The 27320-nt window shown below is 40.1% G+C and overlaps 1 pseudogene; it reads right to left on the bottom strand.

Moving 5' to 3' along the window:
- Positions 1-10612: 10612 nt before the first annotated feature.
- Positions 10613-10731, bottom strand: LOC135108760 (5S ribosomal RNA; annotated as a pseudogene).
- Positions 10732-27320: the final 16589 nt, after the last annotated feature.

Genomic DNA, 27320 nt, shown 5'->3' with positions numbered 1-27320 from the left:
CTCCTCCCAACCTTCAGCTCCTCTGTTCCTTTCCTGTGTCCCTTCCCCTACCATCGTCCCTGCTTTCCTGTACACCCGCCTCCTACCCCCCTCCCATATTCCCATCTGCCCTGATCCTTCTGAACTCCCTTTCTCTATCCGTACCATTGATACTCTCAGTGTCCCTTCCCCACAGCACGTTCATCTGCCGCCGCTATGTCTACCCCTCTCCTCCTGCTGCTGCCGATGACTGATGAGAGAGCGAGCGCCTCTCCCTTCCACTGCTGATAGTAGTTCCCACCGAGTGACGAAGCAGCGACTCAACCGAGCCAAGCCACTTCCGGGATCTGCCAGGCCTGATGTCACCCCACCGGGTGACACCGACGGCAGACCAGTGGCGGTTCCTTCTGTGTGCCCTCCCCCCTCCCCACTGCGCCCTGAGTTGTTGGGATAACTGCCTTCATCCCAGCAAGGGGTACTCGTCCTCCCGGGTAAGCGTGCGAAGCTCCCGGCAGCGGGGCTGAGCCAGGGCCCACACACTTGAGGGGACGACGGGACACCACCTATCAAGACGAGACTCGCCGCAAGATCTTCTAGACTTCGTGCGATATGTCACTCTCCACCATATGTGACAACATAAATACTACGGTTTCCACCCTTAACTAATTGTACTGCCTATGGATAACCTTTCTTATGTGTATATGTATGTGTGTGTATGTGTGTATGTATATGTGTATATATGTATGTATATGTATATATATGCATATGTGTATATGTATATATGTATGTATTTGTACCTATATTGTAACCCTCCCCACTCTCCTCTATTTCACAGCAGTATGGGTGGTTTTCCTCCGGGAACTCCGGTTTCCACCCGTTCACCTCTCATGTACTGCCCTGTGACAATCACCATCTTAACAGCTGCAGGCCGGTCCGCCCGGCACCTTTTAATCTTCTACTGTATTTCTATTTTTCCTCTCTTTCTCTTACCGTGTGCCAGGCAGGCGCACCTCCCCCCACTCTTTTTGTAACCCATCTTTTCTAAATAAATCTTTGAAATCTTTGAATCTTTGAAAACGCACACGCAAATATTTGAAGAGGAGGCAGAGGATGAAGAAGAAGAAAGTGAAGAAATATACCAATTTTTACAAAACAACCTAGACAGAATATCCCCCTACGATAGCACTGACACATCACGTCTAGGAACCTGCGCTCTTGACACACAAATAACACCTGAGGAAGTAGGAAATGTGATTAAAAATATTAAGAAATCCAGTCCAGGACAAAGTGGGATAAACAAAACGATCCTCCAAGCACTTCCTGATAAAGCCATCACAAGACTTACACACATTTATAATAACACCATCTCTGCAGGCTATTTTCCTGACACATGGAAAAAGGCCATAGTCCGGTTAATACCTAAACAAGGAAAAACTCCACACAAAACTGAAAACTACAGACCTATATCGCTGCTGGAGGTACCTGGAAAAATTTTAGAACGTATCATCAATAGCAGACTGAGGAGACACCTAGAATTAAAAAATAAATATAACAATAACCAGTTTGGATTTAGAGAGGGCATAGGCACAACACATGCACTTGCAATCATAACTGAACAAATAGCACAGAACAAAGGAGATCGAGGACAATGTCAAATTATATTCAGAGACGTAACCAAAGCATTCGACAAAGTTTGGCACATAGGATTAAAGTTTAAGATTTTACATCAGCAACTTCCTACCACTATTGAAAAATTACTTTGTGACTTCCTTGATGATAGAACAGCAGCATTAAAAATAGACAACTACATTGGACCTTCCTTCGAGCTGGCTTCAGGAGTTCCACAAGGGAGTGTACTGTCGCCAACACTCTATACCATCTTCACAAACGATCTGGAAGCATCAGATAGAAATTTAAATATATGCTACGCTGATGACATAACCCAGATCACTGGATATAAAGGCAAATCTAAAAACATATTAAACAGGCAAACAGAAAGAGAAATACTGAAAGTAAATGATTTCGAGAAAAAATGGAGAATTAAAACCAACTTAACAAAATTCACTCCTCTACACCTTGGTGCCAGAATCACTAACCCACTTATTATAGACGAAGATCCCATAGAATTCAAATCTGAAGGTAAATGTCTAGGACTACTTATTACAATCAACGGGTATAACAAACATATTCAAGACAGAAATAATAAGGCCTTAGCAGCACTTAAAAAACTGTACAGACTACAACACATGCCAGAAAAGATAAAAATTCACCTAGTGAAGGCTCTAGTACTACCAATACTAGAGTACCCACCAATACCCACTCATGCACTTAGCCAAACACAAGTCAGCAAACTACAAAAAATTCAAAATAAAGCATTAAGATTTGCCATCAACCAACGATACCCATATACTATGAATAGTATGCAAATCCATCAATACACAAAAACGCTACCACTAAACATCAAACTACATGAAAGAGCTAAAAGGGTATGGGATAGACTAGAAGACTTACAACACCACACATTAACTAAACTCAAAGAAAACAGAGAGAATATTCAGAATTACAACAGAAATTTCCCTAGTAGCCTAAGTCGCTATGACGCCACTCCAAACCCAAAATACTATTAATTCGAAACACACTTACCTGTAGATACGATTACCACACTTACCTGTAGCAAAACCAACATCAGTAGTACGGACACCTGAAAAGAAAAACAAAACATTAAAATCAACACACAAAAAAACACATAAGAACACTTACGGTATGGGGATAATGGGATCGTTCTTCCTTTGCACTGCGCCCTGAGTTGCCGGGTCGTGGGAGGCGTTGAGCTCGGTAGTGAGAAGCAAGGAGGCTTCCCGTGGCCGGCCCCCTCCCCCGGCAAGGGGTGGTGCAGCCCAGCTCTGTTAGCGGTCATCTGGCAGCGGTGAGAGGTAGAACAGGGCCCCGTATCAACTCAACTCTTCCTCTGTAAGACAGAATAAATATAAAGCAATCTTTTTGACAGGGACGATGATGGTTTAGCTGGGTTTTGCTTAAAATTAATAGTAAAGAAATAAAAATGCCTAATACACACACAAAAATAAAAGAGTGCAGCCTCTTCACAAAAAAATAAAATACAATATATATACAATAAGAATAGCAAAGTGGTCTGCCCACAAACTTTTACTCTAATTCTTTCCTTCAATTTCTTTCTTTTCTTCTATCTGTCCAATCTCTTACTCTTCCCCGTCTTTCTGTAAAAAAAAAAAAAAAAAAAAAAAAAAAAAAAAAAAAAAAAAAAAAACGCACACTCGTTCTCACAGCAGTACGGCGACACTATGCCTCCCAAAGCATCAGGAAAGGCTGCCAAGAAAGCTGGCAAGGCACAGAAGGCCATTGCCAAGGGCGACAAGAAGAAGAAGCGCAGGAGGAAGGAGAGCTACTCCATCTACATCTACAAGGTGCTCAAGCAAGTCCACCCAGACACTGGCGTGTCCTCCAAGGCCATGTCAATCATGAACTCGTTCGTGAATGACATTTTCGAGCGCATCGCTGCCGAGGCATCCCGCCTGGCACACTATAACAAGCGCTCCACCATCACCAGCCGGGAAATCCAGACCGCTGTCCGTCTTCTTCTGCCTGGTGAACTGGCAAAACACGCTGTTTCTGAAGGCACCAAGGCTGTTACCAAGTATACCTCCTCCAAGTAAACAGGCGGCCAGTATACTGCTGCCAGTATAAAATAATACCCGGCTCCATTGGAGCCACACTTGAAAAGGAAAAAAGATACGATATAGACAAATGCATTATTATTATAATTATTGTTATTATTATTAATATTATTATTATTATTATTATTATTATTATTATTATTATTATTATCATTATTAATAATATTAATATTGTTGTTTTTATTATGATTATTATTATAATAATTATTGTATCATTATTATTATTATTATTATTATTATTATTATTATTATTATTATTATGCTTATTATTATCGTGATTATTATTCTGTGGAGATAAAGAAAAGATAAAAAAAAAATAGAGATAAAGAAAGATAAAAATTCTCCCAAGTGAAAGAGATATGGCCATGGAAGAGGGAATAATAATAATAATATAAAAAAAAAAAAAGGGGGGAAGGATATTGAGTTGAAAGTCGATACCTGATACTGAAAGATGGAAAATAAATATTTTCTTCCACAAAACCAAACAGATTGTCTATGAAAATTCTTTAATGAAAGAGATGTTTGGCCCTAAAAAGGGCCTAGATATTGCTGTTATGAAGATCATTCGTGGATGACTTCTTAGGCACGCTCGCCACGGATGCGACGAGCCAGTTGGATGTCCTTTGGCATGATAGTCACGCGCTTGGCATGGATGGCGCACAGGTTGGTATCCTCAAACAGACCCACGAGGTAAGCCTCGGAAGCTTCCTGGAGAGCCATGACAGCAGAGGACTGGAAGCGGAGGTCAGTCTTGAAATCCTGAGCAATTTCACGCACCAGGCGCTGGAAAGGCAGTTTCCTGATAAGCAGCTCAGTGCTCTTCTGATAACGGCGGATCTCACGGAGAGCAACGGTTCCAGGCCTGTAACGGTGGGGTTTCTTGACACCTCCAGTGGCTGGAGCAGACTTGCGAGCTGCCTTTGTAGCAAGCTGCTTGCGGGGCGCCTTGCCACCAGTGGACTTGCGAGCCGTTTGCTTGGTACGTGCCATAGTTGTGGTAACAACAACTCACAACGAACACTCAGCTGAGTCTGCCCGCGCTTCCCACAAAATCCCTTTATATATGAATCGGGTGGGCCCGACGACTCCAACCCTGCCTTGTGATTGGTCAGAAACGTCCAGTGAGGCTCATCGCCCACGCAGTCACCGCATGAAAGATGTGATCATTATTGTTAGTCTAATTCATTTTGTTCTTATTCTTATTCTTATTCTTATTCTTTCTTCCCTCATTCATAACAAATCTTGGAAAATATACAGCAGAACTGACATGTCATTTAAAATTCTAAGACAATTAGCAAGAAAGTTGTGATATTCTTATTTTTTTCATTCTTTTTATTCTATTTTTTTCTTATTCTTGTCATAATTAATATTGTTATCTTTATTATTTTCATTTTTTTTTATTATTCTTCCTTATCTTATTCTTATTTATCCTACTTTTAGAGAGATGAGGCTTGTGCGGTCACCCATCCAAGTTCTGCCCGGACCCCCTGCTTAACCTTGCTGATCCCGCCGTCAGCTGATTGGTCAAGAGCGGAGAACAAGGTGTTGGGAGGGCTTATTTCTCTTATTCTTATTCTTTCCTGTATTGTTGTTGCATTGTTGTGCTGAAAATGTTGGAAAATATGCACTAAAATTAACCCTTCATTCATAATTCTACGACAATTAGCAAGAGAGATATATTATTACTTTTTTCCCTTATTTTTGTTCTTTTTATTCCTAATCTTCTTTTTTTTATTATAGTTGTTATTGTTATTTTATTATTTTCGTTTTTCGTTCATTCTCCTCATTCTTATTGCTATTTTTTTCTATTCTCAGAGAGATGAGGCTTTTGTGGTCACCCATCCAAGTTCTTCGAGGACCCCCTGCTTAACTGCGCTGATCCCGCCGTTAGCTAATTGGCCAAGACCGGAGAACTAGGTGTTGGGAGGCCTTCTTTCTATTATTCTTATTCTTTCTTCCCCCATTCATATCGTTGTATTGGAAATGTTGGAAAATATACAAAAGAATTCACCCTTCTATGACAATTAGGAAGAAAGACATGGGATGCTTTCTTTCTTTTTTTTTATATTCCTTTATTGTAATTTTTCTTATTCTTGTTATAATAATTCTTACTGTTATCTTTATTACTTAAAATTTTCGTTCATTCTCCCTATTCTTATTCTTATTTTTTTTATTTATTTATTTATTTTTTCAGACAGATGAGGCTTGTGTAGTCACCCATCCAAGTATTGCCCGAAACCCCTGCGTAATCTCGACGATTTCATTTGACAATACCTATTTACTTATTTATTTATTATTATATTTATTAAAAAAAAAAAAAAAGAAGAAAAGAAGATGAAGAATAAGGTATGTAATCGAAATACTCTCTCTATACTGTAGCAATAGTTTAGCTGGATGTACTTGTATTGTGTCAAAAATACTTGCAATATCTGCAATTGTAACCTGCAGTGTCGGCTTAATGCATAATTAAGCAATGAAAAGAAAAATTAATAAAAGAATAAATGAAAAAAAGAAAGAAAAAAAGATACAATTAACAATTAAATATATTAGCTAACCCTCTACGTTTCTTTATCACTGCAGAAAAATGGAAACATTTTAACGTAGACTTGTCAAAATTCAACTGAAATTAAGGGTTAAATAAGGATTGTCACCCCTTCCCCAGAGGATATTCATTGTCTTTTAATATATATATATGTATATACGAGTATATATATATATATATATATATATATATATATATATATATATATATATATATATATATATATATATATATATATATATATATATATATATATATATATATATATATATATATATATATATTCTTTTTATTTAAAGTCTTATTTAGAGAGAGAGAGAGAGAGAGAGAGGTAACGTCCTTGAGGATAGCAGCTCGTCTACGCTCCGCTCAGTGATCAGCGTTAGAATGTAATTCCTCATTTCTTTAAAAAAAAAAAAAAAAAAAAAAAAAAAAACAGAAACTTTATTTAGGGGGCTTGCTGGAAACAAACTACAATGGAGGAAAGAACAATATGTCTGCTATATGACCCACCCAGTTAAATTTTCAAGAAGCAAACGCAAGTTGGAAAATACGAGGAAGATAAATTTTCATTTATATACGTTTTATGGTAATTTCTGCCACGCCTTCCTCTATTCATCAAACGTCACTGACACTTATTCCCTTTATTTTTTACTTTACAGAATCTTTTGTAGGGCAAGACTCTAGAGGATATGTGCTTTCATAAATTCTATAATGCTTTGCTTATCATAGAGACATAAAAAAAAAAAATAATAATAATAAAAATAAATAAATTAATTAATTTAAAAAATCAAAATAAATAGATATATAAATTAATTAATTAATCAAATAAATTTCTATGCTTCACCTTTATAGCATTCGTATGAATGTCAAAACAAAACAAAAAATATAAATATAAATAATAATATGAAAAATAAAATTACTAAATATATGAAAAATAGCATTACTACTACTACTACTACTACTACTACTACTGCTACTACTACTACTATTTTTTTTTTTTTTTTATGTAGGAAGGACACTGGCCAAGGGCAACAAAAATGTAATAAAAAAAATGCCCACTGAAATGCCAGTCCCATACAGGGGTCAAAGCAGTGGTCAAAAAATGATGAATAAGTGTCTTGAAACCTCCCTCTTGAAGGAATTCAAGTCATAGGAAGGTGGAAATACGGAAGCAGGCAGGGAGTTCCAGAGTTTACCAGAGAAAGGGATGAATGATTGAGAATACTAGTTAACTCTTGCGTTAGAGAAGTGGACAGAATAGAGGTGAGAGAAAGAAGAAAGTCTTGTGCAGCGAGGCCACGGAAGGAGGGGAGGCATGCAGTTAGCAAGATCAGAAGAGCAGTTAGCATGAAAATAGCGGTAGAAGACAGCTAGATATGCAACATTGCGGCGGTGAGAGAGAAGCTGAAGACAGTCAGTTAGAGGAGAGGAGTTGATGAGACGAAAAGCTTTTGATTCCACCCTGTCTAGAAAAGCAGTATGAGTGGAACCCCCCTCAGACATGTGAAGCATACTCCATACATGGACGGATAAGGCCCTTGTACAGAGTTAGCAGCTGGGGGGGTGAGAAAAACTGGCGGAGACGTCTCAGAACACCTAACTTCATAAAAGCTGTTTTAGCTAGAGATGAGATGTGAAGTTTCCAGTTCAGATTATAAGTAAAGGACAGACCGAGGATGTTCAATGTAGAAGAGGGGGACAGTTGAGTGTCATTGAAGAAGAGGGGATAGTTGTCTGGAAGGTTGTGTCGAGTTGATAGATGGAGGAATTGATTTTTTGAGGCATTGAACAATATCAAGTTTGTTCTGCCCCAATGAGAAATTTTAGAAAGATCAGAAGTCAGGCGTTCTGTGGCTTCCCTGCGTGATATGTTTACCTCCTGAAGGGTTGGACGTCTATGAAAAGACGTGGAAAAGTGCAGGGTGGTATCTTCAGCGTAGGAGTGGATAGGACAAGAAGTTTGGTTTAGAAGATCATTAATGAATAATAAGAAGAGAGTGGGTGACAGGACAGAACCCTGAGGAACACCACTGTTAATTGATTTAGGAGAAGAACAGTGACCGTCTACCACAGCAGCAATAGAACGGTCAAAAAGGAAACTTGAGATGAAGTAAACAGAGAGAAGGATAGAAACCGTAGGAGGGTAGTTTGGAAATCAAAGCTTTGTGCCAGACTCTATCAAAAGCTTTTGATAATTATGTCCAAGGCAACAGCAAAAGTTTCACCAAAATCTCTAAAAGAGGATGACCAAGACTCAGTAAGGAAAGCCAGAAGATCACCAGTAGAGCGGCCTTGACGGAACCCATACTGGCGATCAGATAGAAGGTTGTGGAGTGATAGATGTTTAAGAATCTTCCTGTTGAAGATAGATTCAAAAACTTTAGATAGGCAGGAAATTAAAGCAATAGGATGGTAGTTTGAGGGATTAGAACGGTCACCCTTTTTAGGAACAGGTTGAATGTAAGTAAACTTCCAGCAAGAAGGAAAGGTAGTGTTGACAGACAGAGCTGAAAGAATTTGAATAGGCAAGGTGCAAGCATGGAGGCATTGTTTCGGAGAACAATAGGAGGGACCCCATCCGGTCCATAAGCCTTCCGAGGGTTTAGGCCAGCGAGGGCATGGAAAACATCATTGCGAAGAATTTTAATAGGTGGCATGAAGTTGTCAGAGGGTGGAGGAGAGGGAGGAACAAGCCCAGAATCGTCCAATGTAGAATTTTTAGCAAAGGTTTGAGCAAAGATTTCAGCTTTAGAAATAGATGCGATAGCAGTGGTGCCATCTGGTTGAAATAGAGTAGGGAAAGAAGAAGCAGCAAAGTTATTGGAGATACTTTTTGGCTAGATGCCAGAAATCACGAAGGGAGTTAGAGAGAGAGAGAGAGAGAGAGAGAGAGAGAGAGAGAGAGAGAGAGAGAGAGAGAGAGAGAGAGAGAGAGAGAGAGAGAGAGAGAGAGAGAGAGAGAATGTGTGTGTGTGTATATGTGTCGGTTGGGTTGTGAAGGATGGGAAAAACCAGCAAGCCTCGGCTCCACTGACTGATCGATACTTGAATGTAATTCAAGTAAGGCGAAGTTAGGTTAGATTAGGTCAGGTCAGGTTAAGTTAGGTTAGGTTAGGTTAATTTAGGTTAGGTTGTTAGTGTTAGTTTAGGGTAGTTTAGGTGATGTTACGTTATGTTAGGTTAGGTTAGGTTAAGTTAGGTTATGTTAGGTTAGGTTAGGCCAGCTTTGCTTAATTTAGGTTAGGTTAATTTAGGATATTATAGGTTAGGTTCATTTAGGTGAAGTTTGGTTACATTAGGTTAGGTAATGTTAATTTAAGTTAGATTAGGTTAGTCAGGTTAGGTGAAGTTAACTTAGGTTAGGTTAGGAACAACAATAAAAAGAAAGGAGGAAGAAAAACAACAACAGCAACAACAACAACAACAACAACAACAACAGCAACAACAAAGTTAGGTTAAGCTAATTTAGGTTATGTTAAGTTTGGGTTAGTTTAGGGTAGTTTAGGTAATGTTACATTATGTTAGGTTAGGTTAGGTTAAATTTAATAAATAAATAAATAATAATAGTAATAATAAAAATAAGTAGATAAATAAATAAAAAAAAATCCATGAATATATAACACAAATCTTTAAAATATAAAAACATATGATAATTTATATTAGTTGAAAAAAATGAAATAAATGGAATAAGAAATTTAGAAAATTAATAATAATAATGATAATAATAATAATAATAATAATTATAATTATAAGAAGAAGAAGAAGAAGAAGAAGAAGAAGAAGAAGAAGAAGAAGAAGAAGAAGAAGAAGAAGAAGAGGAAGAAGAAGAAGTAGAAAAAAAAACAAGAAGAAGAAGAAGAAGAAAAAGAAGAAGAAGAAGAAGAATAGTAGTAATAATAATATTAATAACAGCAATATTAAAATAATAATGTTAATACTATAAAAATAAAGAAACTTTAGATGAAAAAGAAAAACAATAAAAACAACAACTACAACAACAACAACAACAACAACAACAACAAGAACAACAATAACGACAACAACAACAACAACAACAACAACAACAACAACAACAACAACAGCAACAACAACAACAACAACAACAACAAGAATAACACCGTGAATGAGAATTAATAATAAAAGAGAGCGAGAGAGAGAGAGAGAGAGAGAGAGAGAGAGAGAGAGAGAGAGAGAGAGAGAGAGAGAGAGAGAGAGAGAGAGAGAGAGAGAGAGAGAGAGAGAGATCCTTTTATGTAAGTATTTGTAAGTATTTTATTTATCTATTTATTTTATTTTTTTGCTTGCCTTATTGCATTAAGCGAGGTAAAAAAAAAATGCAAAATGATGAATGAATAAGTAAAAAAAAATGTTGGAATGCCAACAACATATGGTGTTCCCAGGCGGTTACCCATCCAAGTACTAACCGGAACCAACGTTGCTTTTTTTCGCTGATCAGACGAGGAGCGGTGTATTCAACGTTGTGTGGTCGTTGGCCTTGGTGAGCTTGAGTTTCCGACTATTAGAAGATTACACTATCTTCTTCTTCTTGTTCTTCTTCTGTTTCTCTTTTTTCTTCTTCATCTTCTTCTTCTTCTTCTTCATCTTCTTCTTCTTCTTCTTCTTCTTCTTCTTAATCTTCTTCTTCTTATTTTTTTTTTTCTTCTGCTTCTTCTTCTTCTTCTTCTTCTTCTTCTTCTTCTTCTTCTTCTTCTTCTTCTTCTTCTTCTTCTTCTTCTTCTTCTTCTTCTCCTTCTTCTTGTTTTTCTTCTTTTAATATTATATTTTCATTTATTTATTTATTTTTTATTATAATTATTTTATTTTATTTTTATTCTTATTATTATTTTCTTCCTCTTTTTCTTCTTCTTCTTCTTCTTCTTCTTCTTCTTCTTCTTCTTCTTCTTCTTTTTCTTCTTCTTCTTCTTCTTCTTATTATTATTATTATTAATTTATTATCATTATCATTATTATTTGTATAGTAATAATGATAAGGAGAAGAAGAAGAAGAAGAATTTATTATTAAGAACAATGATGATGTGAGGTGGTAGCAGTAGTTAAGTGTGCTCTCGGCCCAGGAATGTCTGGGCCAATCACAGAACTGGCTGGGACGGGGACCCGTGATCCTGATCCAGTTGCGGGATGAAGCTTGTGTAGTCACCCATCCACGTTTTGCCCAGAGCCGTTGCTTAACCTCGTTGATCTTGAAAAGAATCTATGAAAAGAATAATAAGGATATATATATATATATATATATATATATATATATATATATATATATATATATATATATATATATATATATATATATATATATATATATACACACACAGAGAAAGAGAGAGAGAGAGAGAGAGAGAGAGAGAGAGAGAGAGAGAGATGCTTTATTTGTCAATGGAAGCATTTTATTATTTGTTTTTCTTTTCTGCTTGCCTTATTGCATTGTTTTATCATCAAGGGAGGGAAAAACCCTCCCCGATAAAGACCTTGTCCCCCTTGCCATCTTAGCATGAATATAACACGTAAAAAAAAAAAAAAAAAAAAAAAAAAAAAAAAAAAGATGTCCTTCCTCATTGAAATTGCGCCTGGGTTAAGCCCCAGTGACTATTTCTCCTACTACAATTCCCTTCTTATCACCCCCCTATTCTTCCCACTATCCCCACTTCTCCCTCCCCATCTTTTCTCTCTTTGTTATGTTATGTTATTTTGAGGCAACATTCTACCTCCAGCTGTTGAAGGAGAAGGATCTCCCAGTTCCAGCACTCCCAGCTAGCAGCAGCCAGCCAACCGGAAGACACCGCTCAAGGAAGAAGCTCCGCCCCTCACCGTGCCGCTGAGATACAAGCTCCGCCTCCCGGGTCCGTAAGGAACCAATCGGCGCCAAGCTCCGCTCCTGCTTTCACTCCTGTGCTTAAGAAAAGTCCGACAGGAGGCAAGGCGCACACACTCGCCCACGAATCACCGAGAAAGGAGCAGCTTCGCTCCCAGCTCACCTCCAAACAATCAGGCCCTGGCCTGCTTACAAAAAAAAAGATACAGATAGACACCCGGCAGTCGCTTTGAGGCGCCGCGGTTTTCCCTACGTGCCTGGTGGAGAGAGCCTCACCTAAGGGTATCGCTGGAAGACTGCAGCAACTCACCTGGTATAAGTGACTTGCGCCAACTCTGTTCCTCCTACTTCTTCTCTTCCTCTCTTCGTACCGGCAACAGAGTCAGGACTGGGCCTTAGGCAAGCCTTTTCCGCGCTCTCTAGCCACCGGGGCCTCCAGTGCTGGCCAGAGCAGCCTGGAGAATCTTCGGCAGAGTACAAACCCTACCTCAGGGTCAGATATTTAGGGCTTCCTTCCCTCCAGCTAGGATCCCCCTCGGGATATAGGGCACTAGGACGATAGGAAACAACAATAGGTTGTTATAGGTACTCGTGGTTGTAGCACTCATAAGGCTGTAGCGCCACAAGGCTGTAGCGCCACCTCTACAAGGCTATAATCGTCATAGGGCCCCGCCCCATGACGGGATGGCCTTCCCACGCCCCCCTGACCGGACTATAAGATACAAAATAAAAACTGCTAACATCCCTGCTGACCTTAGCAATGCTTTCTTTTCCAGAACCCAGGTCCCCCACACGAAATGCTTCAAATCTGGCCCCTACATCATTATCGGTTTAGCTAATGACGCGGACCGTGATAACCACACGTCTCACCAAGCGACCGAAAACTTAAAACTTCTTGGCTTCGAGCTCGTCGAGTCTCCGGAGCAAAAATCGGCTCGAACGATCCTTGCCCGGCGAGTAGACGAGTACATCTTAAAAAAGACCAACGACAACCTCCTGACTGAAATCCAGGAAAAGAATGATACACAGATTGACGAACTACTCATCATCCCAAAAGTCCATATGCTGAAGATTAAACTACGCTCAAAACAACAGGCCGAACTTTTAAAAAACAAAGGCATTAAGCTATTTTCTCAAATAGTGCCCTCATACAATATTAACATAGAAGAATACCTCCCAGTCACCCAGTGCTACAAGTGTTATCAATTCAGCCACCGCACAAACCAGTGCAAAGAAACAGAACAAGTGTGCTCCAAGTGTGCAGCTAGGGGCCACGATTATAGGAATTGCCAGGCCTCCACCATAAAATGCGCGAATTGCAACGGCGAACACACTGCCGTTTCCTTTAAATGCCAAATAAAACGCGCTCACCAAAAACAACAAAACTCACCACAGACCACTCCTCAGCCAACCACTTCCTACGCCCAAGCCACCACACCCTACTCTCTCACACCAAAAAATACAAACACAAACACCGAGAAACTTCTGCTTGCAGAAATTATAATAAAATATTCAATCCAAACCTCATTTGGTGATCTAAAAAAACAGGCAGAAACAATGAACTCCTTGCTTGAGTACAATGGCTGCCCCACAATAAAACTTCCACCACACTTCCACCAGACAAACCAAGAACACTTCAAACAAAACTACCCAGAACAAAATGAGGAAACACACGCCCCAACACTCACACTCCAAGAACCTGAACACACCACACCTAATAACGCTAGTCCCCCTTCACCTGGGGAATTGGTTATTGAAGAGGACTCAGCTTGTGGGGAATCGCAGCCCCAAAAGCCCTCTCCACCACGATCTACCTCTACCTCTACCACCACTACTGCCAACACCACTAACACCACAAAAAAGACTGAAACAAAGCGACACCTAGCGACAGTGCCCCAACCCTCCCCCCCCTCTACACGAACCGCGTCGAGGGGTAAAAAAAACACATAAAAAAACACTTAAATCATGCTCACAATAATACAATTAAACTGTCGCGGTTTCTGGAATAACAGACACCATATTTCAGAAGCAATTCGATCGATCGATCCAGACATCGTCCTCCTCAACCACACAGGTTCACCACCAAAACCCATAAAACTATATGGCTACAACACACGCTACACAACAGGTACGCATCATGACGGCGTAGCTCTCATGGTAAAATGTACCATCAAACACATACACATAACCAACTGGCCCTCAGCCCACTTCCTGGCCACCAAGATCGAAACACAACATGGGCAATTTCTCATTGCCACCACATACAGCAGACCAAAAACTGGGCTCCCACTCACCAGCCTCAACAATCTTTTCAATCACACAAATATCCCGGTCTACATACTTGCAGACCTAAACGCCAAACACACCGCCTTCAAACACTCAAACAACAACCAACACGGACACGAACTCCTTCAACTAACACAACTGAAACGCCTCCGTTTCCTTGGACCTGACTTCCCCACATGCTTTACGCACAATGGGAATGGCAGGCCAGATCTCATCCTCTCCAATCGGCAATCCCTACTTTTCCACCACTATATCTCCCATGGACCACTCTGTGGTTCTGACCACGTTCCCCTAATCCTCAAAATATCCTCCAATCCCATATCCACCCCATCCCCACCTGTCTCCGACTACCGCTCCGCCGACTGGGAGAGCTTCAAGAAAACACTCACAGACTTACACCAACCAACACAGCTCGAAGGCCAACCCTACACAGACATAGACAGTGCCTTAGAGACGTTACACAACAATATTCTGACATCAGCCAACAGACACATACCAACAAAACAACATATAATTCATATAGACTTCCGACCTTCCATTAGAACACAAAGGCTGCTAGTGTGCTACAGAACACGCTTTTTAAAAAACAAGCACAACCACACACCTATCTACGGAGATCTTTGCACCCTTCGTACACACATAACAAATAGCCTACAGGAAGATCACAGCGCTCACTGGAGGAATCTAGTCTCCCATATGGACAGAACCCGCTGCAGTAATCCTACACAGTTCTGGCACATGGTGTACAGGCTGAGGGGATGCCAGCGGGAAAGATTCGAGTACCTCCTAGTGAACGGGGATCGCATCACAAACCCAGAACAAGTCACCAGCATCTTCAAGACACACTGGCACAATACTTTCCAACCACACCCTCTCCCAGTCCACGAGCCCAGTATTGCCCACATAAACAACATCATCGATCGTGCACGCCACAACCTAGCAAACACGATTCCACATAACACTATACAAAAAATACGCCTCAACCCCCAACACCCTCTCACCACACCTATTGAGGAGGATGATGTCGCCAGGTTGCTCAGGCATACTCCGCGGCGAGCCCCTGGCCCCTCAGGAGTCACCTGGCCCATGGTGCGGAACCTTCCCCAAGAAACTATATCCAGCCTGACGGAGATTTTCAACGCCTGCCTTGCCTCTGGATACTTTCCTAAGGCATTCAAAATTTCAAACATCACCCTCATTGCTAAGCCCGGAAAAAACTCCCACTTACCAGAAAACTATCGCCCCATTAGCCTCCTTGAAATTCTCGGAAAAACCTTTGAACGCCTCATCAATTTAAGATTGAGAGCGTTCCTCGAAGGTAACGAGCTGCTGGCACCACAGCAGTTCGGCTTCCGGAGGAACGCCTCAACCGAGGACGCTCTAAACAGCATAGTTGCATACTTAAATTTCAATAAGCCCTATTTCAGAGCAGCCCTTGTAACAAAAGATGTCAAAAAAGCATTTGACACTGTTTGGCACGCAGGCTTAAAACACAAAATTTGCAACAACTTCAACCTTCCCCCCCTAACGCAACGCATACTATGTAGTTTTCTGGTAGAGAGACGGACAAGAATCTGTCATCAGGGCACCTTTTCAACATCCTTTTCCCCTCAGGCTGGAGTCCCACAAGGCTCTGTACTGTCCCCCACCCTTTTCAACATGTATACAGCTGACATGCCCCCTCCAGTTCATAATGATTCATTAACCATTCAATACGCGGACGATGTAACGCAATTGGCTCGAGCCAGGTCGTTAGATCTCCTCACAGACAAAATTCAACGGGAACTGACGGCGACTAGCCTATGGGAGATGAAATGGCGAATCCTCTCCCATCCCGAAAAATCTAAAGTCACCTACTTTAACATAAAAAAAAGTCAGCCTCGCCAAATCTCATTGAACAACATTGTTCCACACCCCAACCCAATCCCCATCAGTAACAACAACAAAGTGCTTGGCCTCACCATCGACAAGCACCTCAAATTCAACATACATATAAACCAAAAAGCTGCTTTAGCCGCCGTGGCCTTGAGCAACCTCGAAAGATTTCGCGACAGCAACACGAAAACAAAACTACACCTCTTCAAAGCTTTTATTCTCCCCCTTTTAACCTATTGCCCTCTTGCACTCTCTCTTTCCGCTCCCACTAACCTCTCAAAACTTCAGAGGGTCCAGAATCGAGCAATTCGTTTCGCCCTTGGAACGAAATGGTTCGACTTTCGGTCCTCTCTCTCTACTCATGAGGAGTCCAACATCCCTCCTGTTAACATAACACACTACAACAGACTCAACAAACAGCTAACCTCATTTTCTGACAGACACACAAACACATACAATTTCATAACCAACCTTCCCCCAGCTTTCCGTCACCTCCCACACTGCAACCTCCTTGACCCTCCCACTGTGCCTCCTGACCCCATTTTCTAAATAACGGACTCCTTCACTCTCTCTTTCACTCTCTCTCTCTCTCTCTCTCTCTCTCTCTCTCTCTCTCTCTCTCTCTCTCTCTCTCTCTCTCTCTCTCTCTCTCTTTCTCTCTCTTTCTCTAATCTTCTCTACTACTCAAGGTGTCTGAGTGGAATCATCGTCGCACTCTCGTTCACGTGGGGCGAGCCCGTGTGCCTACACCTAGTGGTTTTTTCATATTTTTTGTCTTATGGCTTTGTATTCATCTTTTGTTTATTTTATGCATTATCTTTCTGTCTCGCAGCCTAGGTCCCAAGGAGGCACCGGACCGCTCCCGGGAAAAAGATGCGACAAAACACACCACCATTAACATTCCATGCCTCTGACCGAAGGAGTGGGCTCGCGTGCCAACACCTAGTGGTTTTTTTATATATTTTGTCTTATGGTTTTTTATTCATATTTTTGTGTTTTTTTATGCATTATTTTTCCGTCTCGCAGCCTAGGTTCTCAAAGGGACACCAGACCACTTTCAGATGAAAGAGGATAGCACGAACCGCACTTCTCCCACTGACGCCACGGCAATGGGGCCCCCGGCCGTTGGCATGACGTTCCGGTAGTGGTACCCCCCGTGGCAGTTATGGAGCGGCCAGCACTGATGGTGGGGACGGCAACCACACTATTCAGTGGAAGCCACTTCACCCCCCCCCCACAGAGGTAGTTTGGTGCGGCCAGAGCTGGGTAGTAAGGTAGTCAAGAGATGGTGGGGCGGGGCCCTGGAAGCATCCATGCAGGAATCTCCATTCACCCCCCACCACCGGCGACTTACCGCGTGCAAGCAGATGGTATTAGATTTGACCCCTCGTTGCGGTGAGGGAGCCTTTTCGAGCCTCTGTCATTGCACATCCTACAATCACGTCAATCATTATCACAAACCATCCTCACCCTCCCCATGCACATAATACCACGACATTTTTTATATTCTCTCTTTTTTTTTTTTTTTTTTTTTAGCAGGTTGGCCTTTTTGCAGGACAAGTCACAGGACACGAGATGAAAGGACCGACACCGCTTTTTCACCCACCACATTACATCACACAATAAATATCCCGCCCATCACCAAATCACTCTACTACTATCCGTGGTTCGGAACCCACGTAAAACTGTAGGTCCCTCCGCTATACGGATGTACTTCTTCCTCTGTCCTTCTTTGAACCAATAAAAAACACAAAAAAACCCTTTTTTACTCTGACTGTCCTTCACTCCTCTTTCACATCCTGATAATGCAGGCTCTGGATAGTCTGGCCCCTAACTTGTGCGTGGTTTGGCCTGGTGTTTTGGGTGCGTGGGCGGCGTCCGTTGCCGTGGCTGTTTTGGGCTTGGCTTGCTCGGTTGGTGGCGGACTCTCCTGCTTTCCCCGATAAGGACCTTGTCTCCCTTGCCATCTTAGAATGAATATAACACGCTAAAAAAAAAAAAAAAAAAAAAAAAAAAAAAAAAAGATGTCCTTCCTAATTCAAATTGCGCCTGGGTTAAGCCCCAGTGACTATTTCTCCTCCTACAATTCCCTTCTTATCACCCCCCTATTCTTCCCACTATCCCCACTTCTCCCTCCCCATCTTTTCTCTCTTTGTTATGTTATGTTATTTTGAGGCACATTCGTGAGCTTCCTGTTAGACCGTTCGGACGTCGTACTAGCAGCTCTCATCACCATGACTGGCCGCGGCAAGGGAGGCAAGGGTCTTGGAAAGGGAGGCGCCAAGCGTCACCGTAAGGTTCTGCGTGATAACATCCAGGGAATCACCAAGCCTGCTATCCGTCGTCTAGCTCGCCGAGGTGGCGTCAAGCGCATCTCTGGTCTCATCTACGAGGAGACTCGTGGGGTGCTCAAGGTGTTCCTTGAGAACGTTATCAGGGATGCTGTCACCTATACCGAGCACGCCAAGCGTAAGACCGTTACTGCCATGGACGTTGTCTACGCCCTCAAGCGTCAGGGCCGTACCCTGTACGGATTTGGTGGTTAAATCGCTCCATTATTGAGATGGTGCCAGCTATTCAGCTTGCATTATCATCATTGAATAACATCATCTCCCGGACCTTTTTAAGGTCCACAAACATGAAAAGAAAGAAGGACCATAGACTACTATTATTACTACTACTTTCTCATAACCATGTTCACTATCACTATCTGAGCTAAGAAAAGAAACCATTATTAATTATAACCATCTTTCTCACTTCATCAGGTCTTCTCCAAGTATTATTATTATTATCATTATTATTATTATTATTATTATTATTATCATTATTATTATTATTATTATTATTATTATTATTATTATTATTATTATTATTATCATTGACTTATTTCAATGATCACGCCCCTCATCGTTCTCAGTTTCTCATAAAACAAAATATACATTGAGATGAAAAAGACGCTCAACATATCACAATAGGCAACACATCTAATCAACTCTCCACTGTGACACACAGCAGGTACATTAGTAGAAATATAGTATACATATTTATTCTCGGTCACTTGCGTGCCTGACTAAATAATAATAATAATAATAACAAATAACTAACTCGAAAATAAATACACTACTTGCTTATTATTGATATACCAGTATAGTCTACACAACTCTCTAGATGTTTGAACGTGTGGCTCCGAAGAGGAGCCGGATTGATGGTGATATTGGCTGAAGGGGAGGGAGGCCCTTTATTTACTTCTTCTCAGTCTTCTTGGGAAGGAGCACGGCCTGAATGTTGGGCAGCACGCCACCCTGTGCAATGGTGACTCCGGAAAGGAGCTTGTTAAGTTCCTCGTCGTTGCGGATGGCCAGCTGCAGGTGACGTGGGATGATGCGAGTCTTCTTGTTGTCACGGGCGGCATTGCCGGCAAGCTCAAGGACTTCAGCAGCCAGGTACTCCATAACTGCCGCAAGGTACACGGGGGCACCAGCACCCACGCGCTCGGCGTAGTTGCCTTTCCTTAGAAGGCGATGAATCCTGCCGACCGGGAACTGGAGTCCAGCACGACTGGAACGGGACTTTGACTTTCCCTTCACCTTTCCTCCCTTGCCGCGTCCAGACATGATAATGGATGTTGTGGTAGTAGTAGTAGTAGTAGTAGTTGTTGTTGTTGGTGATAAATGAGGAGCGCGAGTACTCTAACCTCGTCGGTAGCTCTGCGAGCAAGTAGTGAATTTTGGGAAAAACGGCTATATATACGCGAGATCAGATCGGCCCAGAGCGCGTCTGGACCAATCAGGACGCTCGCTGAGGTGGCGACTCCTGATCCTGAGTAGGCACGCTAATATATATACCACTTTTCAACTGAGAAAACGCACACGCAAATATTTGAAGAGGAGGCAGAGGATGAAGAAGAAGAAAGTGAAGAAATATACCAATTTTTACAAAACAACCTAGACAGAATATCCCCCTACGATAGCACTGACACATCACGTCTAGGAACCTGCGCTCTTGACACACAAATAACACCTGAGGAAGTAGGAAATGTGATTAAAAATATTAAGAAATCCAGTCCAGGACAAAGTGGGATAAACAAAACGATCCTCCAAGCACTTCCTGATAAAGCCATCACAAGACTTACACACATTTATAATAACACCATCTCTGCAGGCTATTTTCCTGACACATGGAAAAAGGCCATAGTCCGGTTAATACCTAAACAAGGAAAAACTCCACACAAAACTGAAAACTACAGACCTATATCGCTGCTGGAGGTACCTGGAAAAATTTTAGAACGTATCATCAATAGCAGACTGAGGAGACACCTAGAATTAAAAAATAAATATAACAATAACCAGTTTGGATTTAGAGAGGGCATAGGCACAACACATGCACTTGCAATCATAACTGAACAAATAGCACAGAACAAAGGAGATCGAGGACAATGTCAAATTATATTCAGAGACGTAACCAAAGCATTCGACAAAGTTTGGCACATAGGATTAAAGTTTAAGATTTTACATCAGCAACTTCCTACCACTATTGAAAAATTACTTTGTGACTTCCTTGATGATAGAACAGCAGCATTAAAAATAGACAACTACATTGGACCTTCCTTCGAGCTGGCTTCAGGAGTTCCACAAGGGAGTGTACTGTCGCCAACACTCTATACCATCTTCACAAACGATCTGGAAGCATCAGATAGAAATTTAAATATATGCTACGCTGATGACATAACCCAGATCACTGGATATAAAGGCAAATCTAAAAACATATTAAACAGGCAAACAGAAAGAGAAATACTGAAAGTAAATGATTTCGAGAAAAAATGGAGAATTAAAACCAACTTAACAAAATTCACTCCTCTACACCTTGGTGCCAGAATCACTAACCCACTTATTATAGACGAAGATCCCATAGAATTCAAATCTGAAGGTAAATGTCTAGGACTACTTATTACAATCAACGGGTATAACAAACATATTCAAGACAGAAATAATAAGGCCTTAGCAGCACTTAAAAAACTGTACAGACTACAACACATGCCAGAAAAGATAAAAATTCACCTAGTGAAGGCTCTAGTACTACCAATACTAGAGTACCCACCAATACCCACTCATGCACTTAGCCAAACACAAGTCAGCAAACTACAAAAAATTCAAAATAAAGCATTAAGATTTGCCATCAACCAACGATACCCATATACTATGAATAGTATGCAAATCCATCAATACACAAAAACGCTACCACTAAACATCAAACTACATGAAAGAGCTAAAAGGGTATGGGATAGACTAGAAGACTTACAACACCACACATTAACTAAACTCAAAGAAAACAGAGAGAATATTCAGAATTACAACAGAAATTTCCCTAGTAGCCTAAGTCGCTATGACGCCACTCCAAACCCAAAATACTATTAATTCGAAACACACTTACCTGTAGATACGATTACCACACTTACCTGTAGCAAAACCAACATCAGTAGTACGGACACCTGAAAAGAAAAACAAAACATTAAAATCAACACACAAAAAAACACATAAGAACACTTACGGTATGGGGATAATGGGATCGTTCTTCCTTTGCACTGCGCCCTGAGTTGCCGGGTCGTGGGAGGCGTTGAGCTCGGTAGTGAGAAGCAAGGAGGCTTCCCGTGGCCGGCCCCCTCCCCCGGCAAGGGGTGGTGCAGCCCAGCTCTGTTAGCGGTCATCTGGCAGCGGTGAGAGGTAGAACAGGGCCCCGTATCAACTCAACTCTTCCTCTGTAAGACAGAATAAATATAAAGCAATCTTTTTGACAGGGACGATGATGGTTTAGCTGGGTTTTGCTTAAAATTAATAGTAAAGAAATAAAAATGCCTAATACACACACAAAAATAAAAGAGTGCAGCCTCTTCACAAAAAAATAAAATACAATATATATACAATAAGAATAGCAAAGTGGTCTGCCCACAAACTTTTACTCTAATTCTTTCCTTCAATTTCTTTCTTTTCTTCTATCTGTCCAATCTCTTACTCTTCCCCGTCTTTCTGTAAAAAAAAAAAAAAAAAAAAAAAAAAAAAAAAAAAAAAAAAAAAAAACGCACACTCGTTCTCACAGCAGTACGGCGACACTATGCCTCCCAAAGCATCAGGAAAGGCTGCCAAGAAAGCTGGCAAGGCACAGAAGGCCATTGCCAAGGGCGACAAGAAGAAGAAGCGCAGGAGGAAGGAGAGCTACTCCATCTACATCTACAAGGTGCTCAAGCAAGTCCACCCAGACACTGGCGTGTCCTCCAAGGCCATGTCAATCATGAACTCGTTCGTGAATGACATTTTCGAGCGCATCGCTGCCGAGGCATCCCGCCTGGCACACTATAACAAGCGCTCCACCATCACCAGCCGGGAAATCCAGACCGCTGTCCGTCTTCTTCTGCCTGGTGAACTGGCAAAACACGCTGTTTCTGAAGGCACCAAGGCTGTTACCAAGTATACCTCCTCCAAGTAAACAGGCGGCCAGTATACTGCTGCCAGTATAAAATAATACCCGGCTCCATTGGAGCCACACTTGAAAAGGAAAAAAGATACGATATAGACAAATGCATTATTATTATAATTATTGTTATTATTATTAATATTATTATTATTATTATTATTATTATTATTATTATTATTATTATTATTATCATTATTAATAATATTAATATTGTTGTTTTTATTATGATTATTATTATAATAATTATTGTATCATTATTATTATTATTATTATTATTATTATTATTATTATTATTATTATGCTTATTATTATCGTGATTATTATTCTGTGGAGATAAAGAAAAGATAAAAAAAAATAGAGATAAAGAAAGATAAAAATTCTCCCAAGTGAAAGAGATATGGCCATGGAAGAGGGAATAATAATAATAATATAAAAAAAAAAAAAGGGGGGAAGGATATTGAGTTGAAAGTCGATACCTGATACTGAAAGATGGAAAATAAATATTTTCTTCCACAAAACCAAACAGATTGTCTATGAAAATTCTTTAATGAAAGAGATGTTTGGCCCTAAAAAGGGCCTAGATATTGCTGTTATGAAGATCATTCGTGGATGACTTCTTAGGCACGCTCGCCACGGATGCGACGAGCCAGTTGGATGTCCTTTGGCATGATAGTCACGCGCTTGGCATGGATGGCGCACAGGTTGGTATCCTCAAACAGACCCACGAGGTAAGCCTCGGAAGCTTCCTGGAGAGCCATGACAGCAGAGGACTGGAAGCGGAGGTCAGTCTTGAAATCCTGAGCAATTTCACGCACCAGGCGCTGGAAAGGCAGTTTCCTGATAAGCAGCTCAGTGCTCTTCTGATAACGGCGGATCTCACGGAGAGCAACGGTTCCAGGCCTGTAACGGTGGGGTTTCTTGACACCTCCAGTGGCTGGAGCAGACTTGCGAGCTGCCTTTGTAGCAAGCTGCTTGCGGGGCGCCTTGCCACCAGTGGACTTGCGAGCCGTTTGCTTGGTACGTGCCATAGTTGTGGTAACAACAACTCACAACGAACACTCAGCTGAGTCTGCCCGCGCTTCCCACAAAATCCCTTTATATATGAATCGGGTGGGCCCGACGACTCCAACCCTGCCTTGTGATTGGTCAGAAACGTCCAGTGAGGCTCATCGCCCACGCAGTCACCGCATGAAAGATGTGATCATTATTGTTAGTCTAATTCATTTTGTTCTTATTCTTATTCTTATTCTTATTCTTTCTTCCCTCATTCATAACAAATCTTGGAAAATATACAGCAGAACTGACATGTCATTTAAAATTCTAAGACAATTAGCAAGAAAGTTGTGATATTCTTATTTTTTTCATTCTTTTTATTCTATTTTTTTCTTATTCTTGTCATAATTAATATTGTTATCTTTATTATTTTCATTTTTTTTTATTATTCTTCCTTATCTTATTCTTATTTATCCTACTTTTAGAGAGATGAGGCTTGTGCGGTCACCCATCCAAGTTCTGCCCGGACCCCCTGCTTAACCTTGCTGATCCCGCCGTCAGCTGATTGGTCAAGAGCGGAGAACAAGGTGTTGGGAGGGCTTATTTCTCTTATTCTTATTCTTTCCTGTATTGTTGTTGCATTGTTGTGCTGAAAATGTTGGAAAATATGCACTAAAATTAACCCTTCATTCATAATTCTACGACAATTAGCAAGAGAGATATATTATTACTTTTTTCCCTTATTTTTGTTCTTTTTATTCTTAATCTTCTTTTTTTTATTATAGTTGTTATTGTTATTTTATTATTTTCGTTTTTCGTTCATTCTCCTCATTCTTATTGCTATTTTTTTCTATTCTCAGAGAGATGAGGCTTTTGTGGTCACCCATCCAAGTTCTTCGAGGACCCCCTGCTTAACTGCGCTGATCCCGCCGTTAGCTAATTGGCCAAGACCGGAGAACTAGGTGTTGGGAGGCCTTCTTTCTATTATTCTTATTCTTTCTTCCCCCATTCATATCGTTGTATTGGAAATGTTGGAAAATATACAAAAGAATTCACCCTTCTATGACAATTAGGAAGAAAGACATGGGATGCTTTCTTTCTTTTTTTTTATATTCCTTTATTGTAATTTTTCTTATTCTTGTTATAATAATTCTTACTGTTATCTTTATTACTTAAAATTTTCGTTCATTCTCCCTATTCTTATTCTTATTTTTTTTATTTATTTATTTTTTTTTTCAGACAGATGAGGCTTGTGTAGTCACCCATCCAAGTATTGCCCGAAACCCCTGCGTAATCTCGACGATTTCATTTGACAATACCTATTTACTTATTTATTTATTATTATATTTATTAAAAAAAAAAAAAAGAAGAAAAGAAGATGAAGAATAAGGTATGTAATCGAAATACTCTCTCTATACTGTAGCAATAGTTTAGCTGGATGTACTTGTATTGTGTCAAAAATACTTGCAATATCTGCAATTGTAACCTGCAGTGTCGGCATAATGCATAATTAAGCAATGAAAAGAAAAATTAATAAAAGAATAAATGAAAAAAAGAAAGAAAAAAAGATACAATTAACAATTAAATATATTAGCTAACCCTCTACGTTTCTTTATCACTGCAGAAAAATGGAAACATTTTAACGTAGACTTGTCAAAATTCAACTGAAATTAAGGGTTAAATAAGGATTGTCACCCCTTCCCCAGAGGATATTCATTGTCTTTTAATATATATATATATATATATATATATATATATATATATATATATATATATATATATATATATATATATATATATATATATATATATATATATATATATATATATATATATATATATATATATATATATATATATTCTTTTTATTTAAAGTCTTATTTAGAGAGAGAGAGAGAGAGAGAGAGGTAACGTCCTTGAGGATAGCAGCTCGTCTACGCTCCGCTCAGTGATCAGCGTTAGAATGTAATTCCTCATTTCTTTAAAAAAAAAAAAAAAAAAAAAAAACAGAAACTTTATTTAGGGGGCTTGCTGGAAACAAACTACAATGGAGGAAAGAACAATATGTCTGCTATATGACCCACCCAGTTAAATTTTCAAGAAGCAAACGCAAGTTGGAAAATACGAGGAAGATAAATTTTCATTTATATACGTTTTATGGTAATTTCTGCCACGCCTTCCTCTATTCATCAAACGTCACTGACACTTATTCCCTTTATTTTTTACTTTACAGAATCTTTTGTAGGGCAAGACTCTAGAGGATATGTGCTTTCATAAATTCTATAATGCTTTGCTTATCATAGAGACATAAAAAAAAAAAAAATAATAATAATAAAAATAAATAAATTAATTAATTTAAAAAATCAAAATAAATAGATATATAAATTAATTAATTAATCAAATAAATTTCTATGCTTCACCTTTATAGCATTCGTATGAATGTCAAAACAAAACAAAAAATATAAATATAAATATTAACATGAAAAAAAAAAAATTACTAAATATATGAAAAATAGCATTACTACTACTACTACTACTACTACTACTACTGCTACTACTACTACTATTTTTTTTTTTTTTTTATGTAGGAAGGACACTGGCCAAGGGCAACAAAAATGTAATAAAAAAAATGCCCACTGAAATGCCAGTCCCATACAGGGGTCAAAGCAGTGGTCAAAAAATGATGAATAAGTGTCTTGAAACCTCCCTCTTGAAGGAATTCAAGTCATAGGAAGGTGGAAATACGGAAGCAGGCAGGGAGTTCCAGAGTTTACCAGAGAAAGGGATGAATGATTGAGAATACTAGTTAACTCTTGCGTTAGAGAAGTGGACAGAATAGAGGTGAGAGAAAGAAGAAAGTCTTGTGCAGCGAGGCCACGGAAGGAGGGGAGGCATGCAGTTAGCAAGATCAGAAGAGCAGTTAGCATGAAAATAGCGGTAGAAGACAGCTAGATATGCAACATTGCGGCGGTGAGAGAGAAGCTGAAGACAGTCAGTTAGAGGAGAGGAGTTGATGAGACGAAAAGCTTTTGATTCCACCCTGTCTAGAAAAGCAGTATGAGTGGAACCCTCCTCAGACATGTGAAGCATACTCCATACATGGACGGATAAGGCCCTTGTACAGAGTTAGCAGCTGGGGGGGTGAGAAAAACTGGCGGAGACGTCTCAGAACACCTAACTTCATAAAAGCTGTTTTAGCTAGAGATGAGATGTGAAGTTTCCAGTTCAGATTATAAGTAAAGGACAGACCGAGGATGTTCAATGTAGAAGAGGGGGACAGTTGAGTGTCATTGAAGAAGAGGGGATAGTTGTCTGGAAGGTTGTGTCGAGTTGATAGATGGAGGAATTGATTTTTTGAGGCATTGAACAATATCAAGTTTGTTCTGCCCCAATGAGAAATTTTAGAAAGATCAGAAGTCAGGCGTTCTGTGGCTTCCCTGCGTGATATGTTTACCTCCTGAAGGGTTGGACGTCTATGAAAAGACGTGGAAAAGTGCAGGGTGGTATCTTCAGCGTAGGAGTGGATAGGACAAGAAGTTTGGTTTAGAAGATCATTAATGAATAATAAGAAGAGAGTGGGTGACAGGACAGAACCCTGAGGAACACCACTGTTAATTGATTTAGGAGAAGAACA

This window comes from Scylla paramamosain, chromosome 17, assembly GCF_035594125.1.
Source record: "Scylla paramamosain isolate STU-SP2022 chromosome 17, ASM3559412v1, whole genome shotgun sequence".
In the NCBI taxonomy this organism is placed as follows: Eukaryota; Metazoa; Arthropoda; class Malacostraca; order Decapoda; family Portunidae; genus Scylla; species Scylla paramamosain.
Note: the sequence above shows the minus strand (reverse complement) of the source record. Positions and strands in the feature narration are given on the sequence as shown.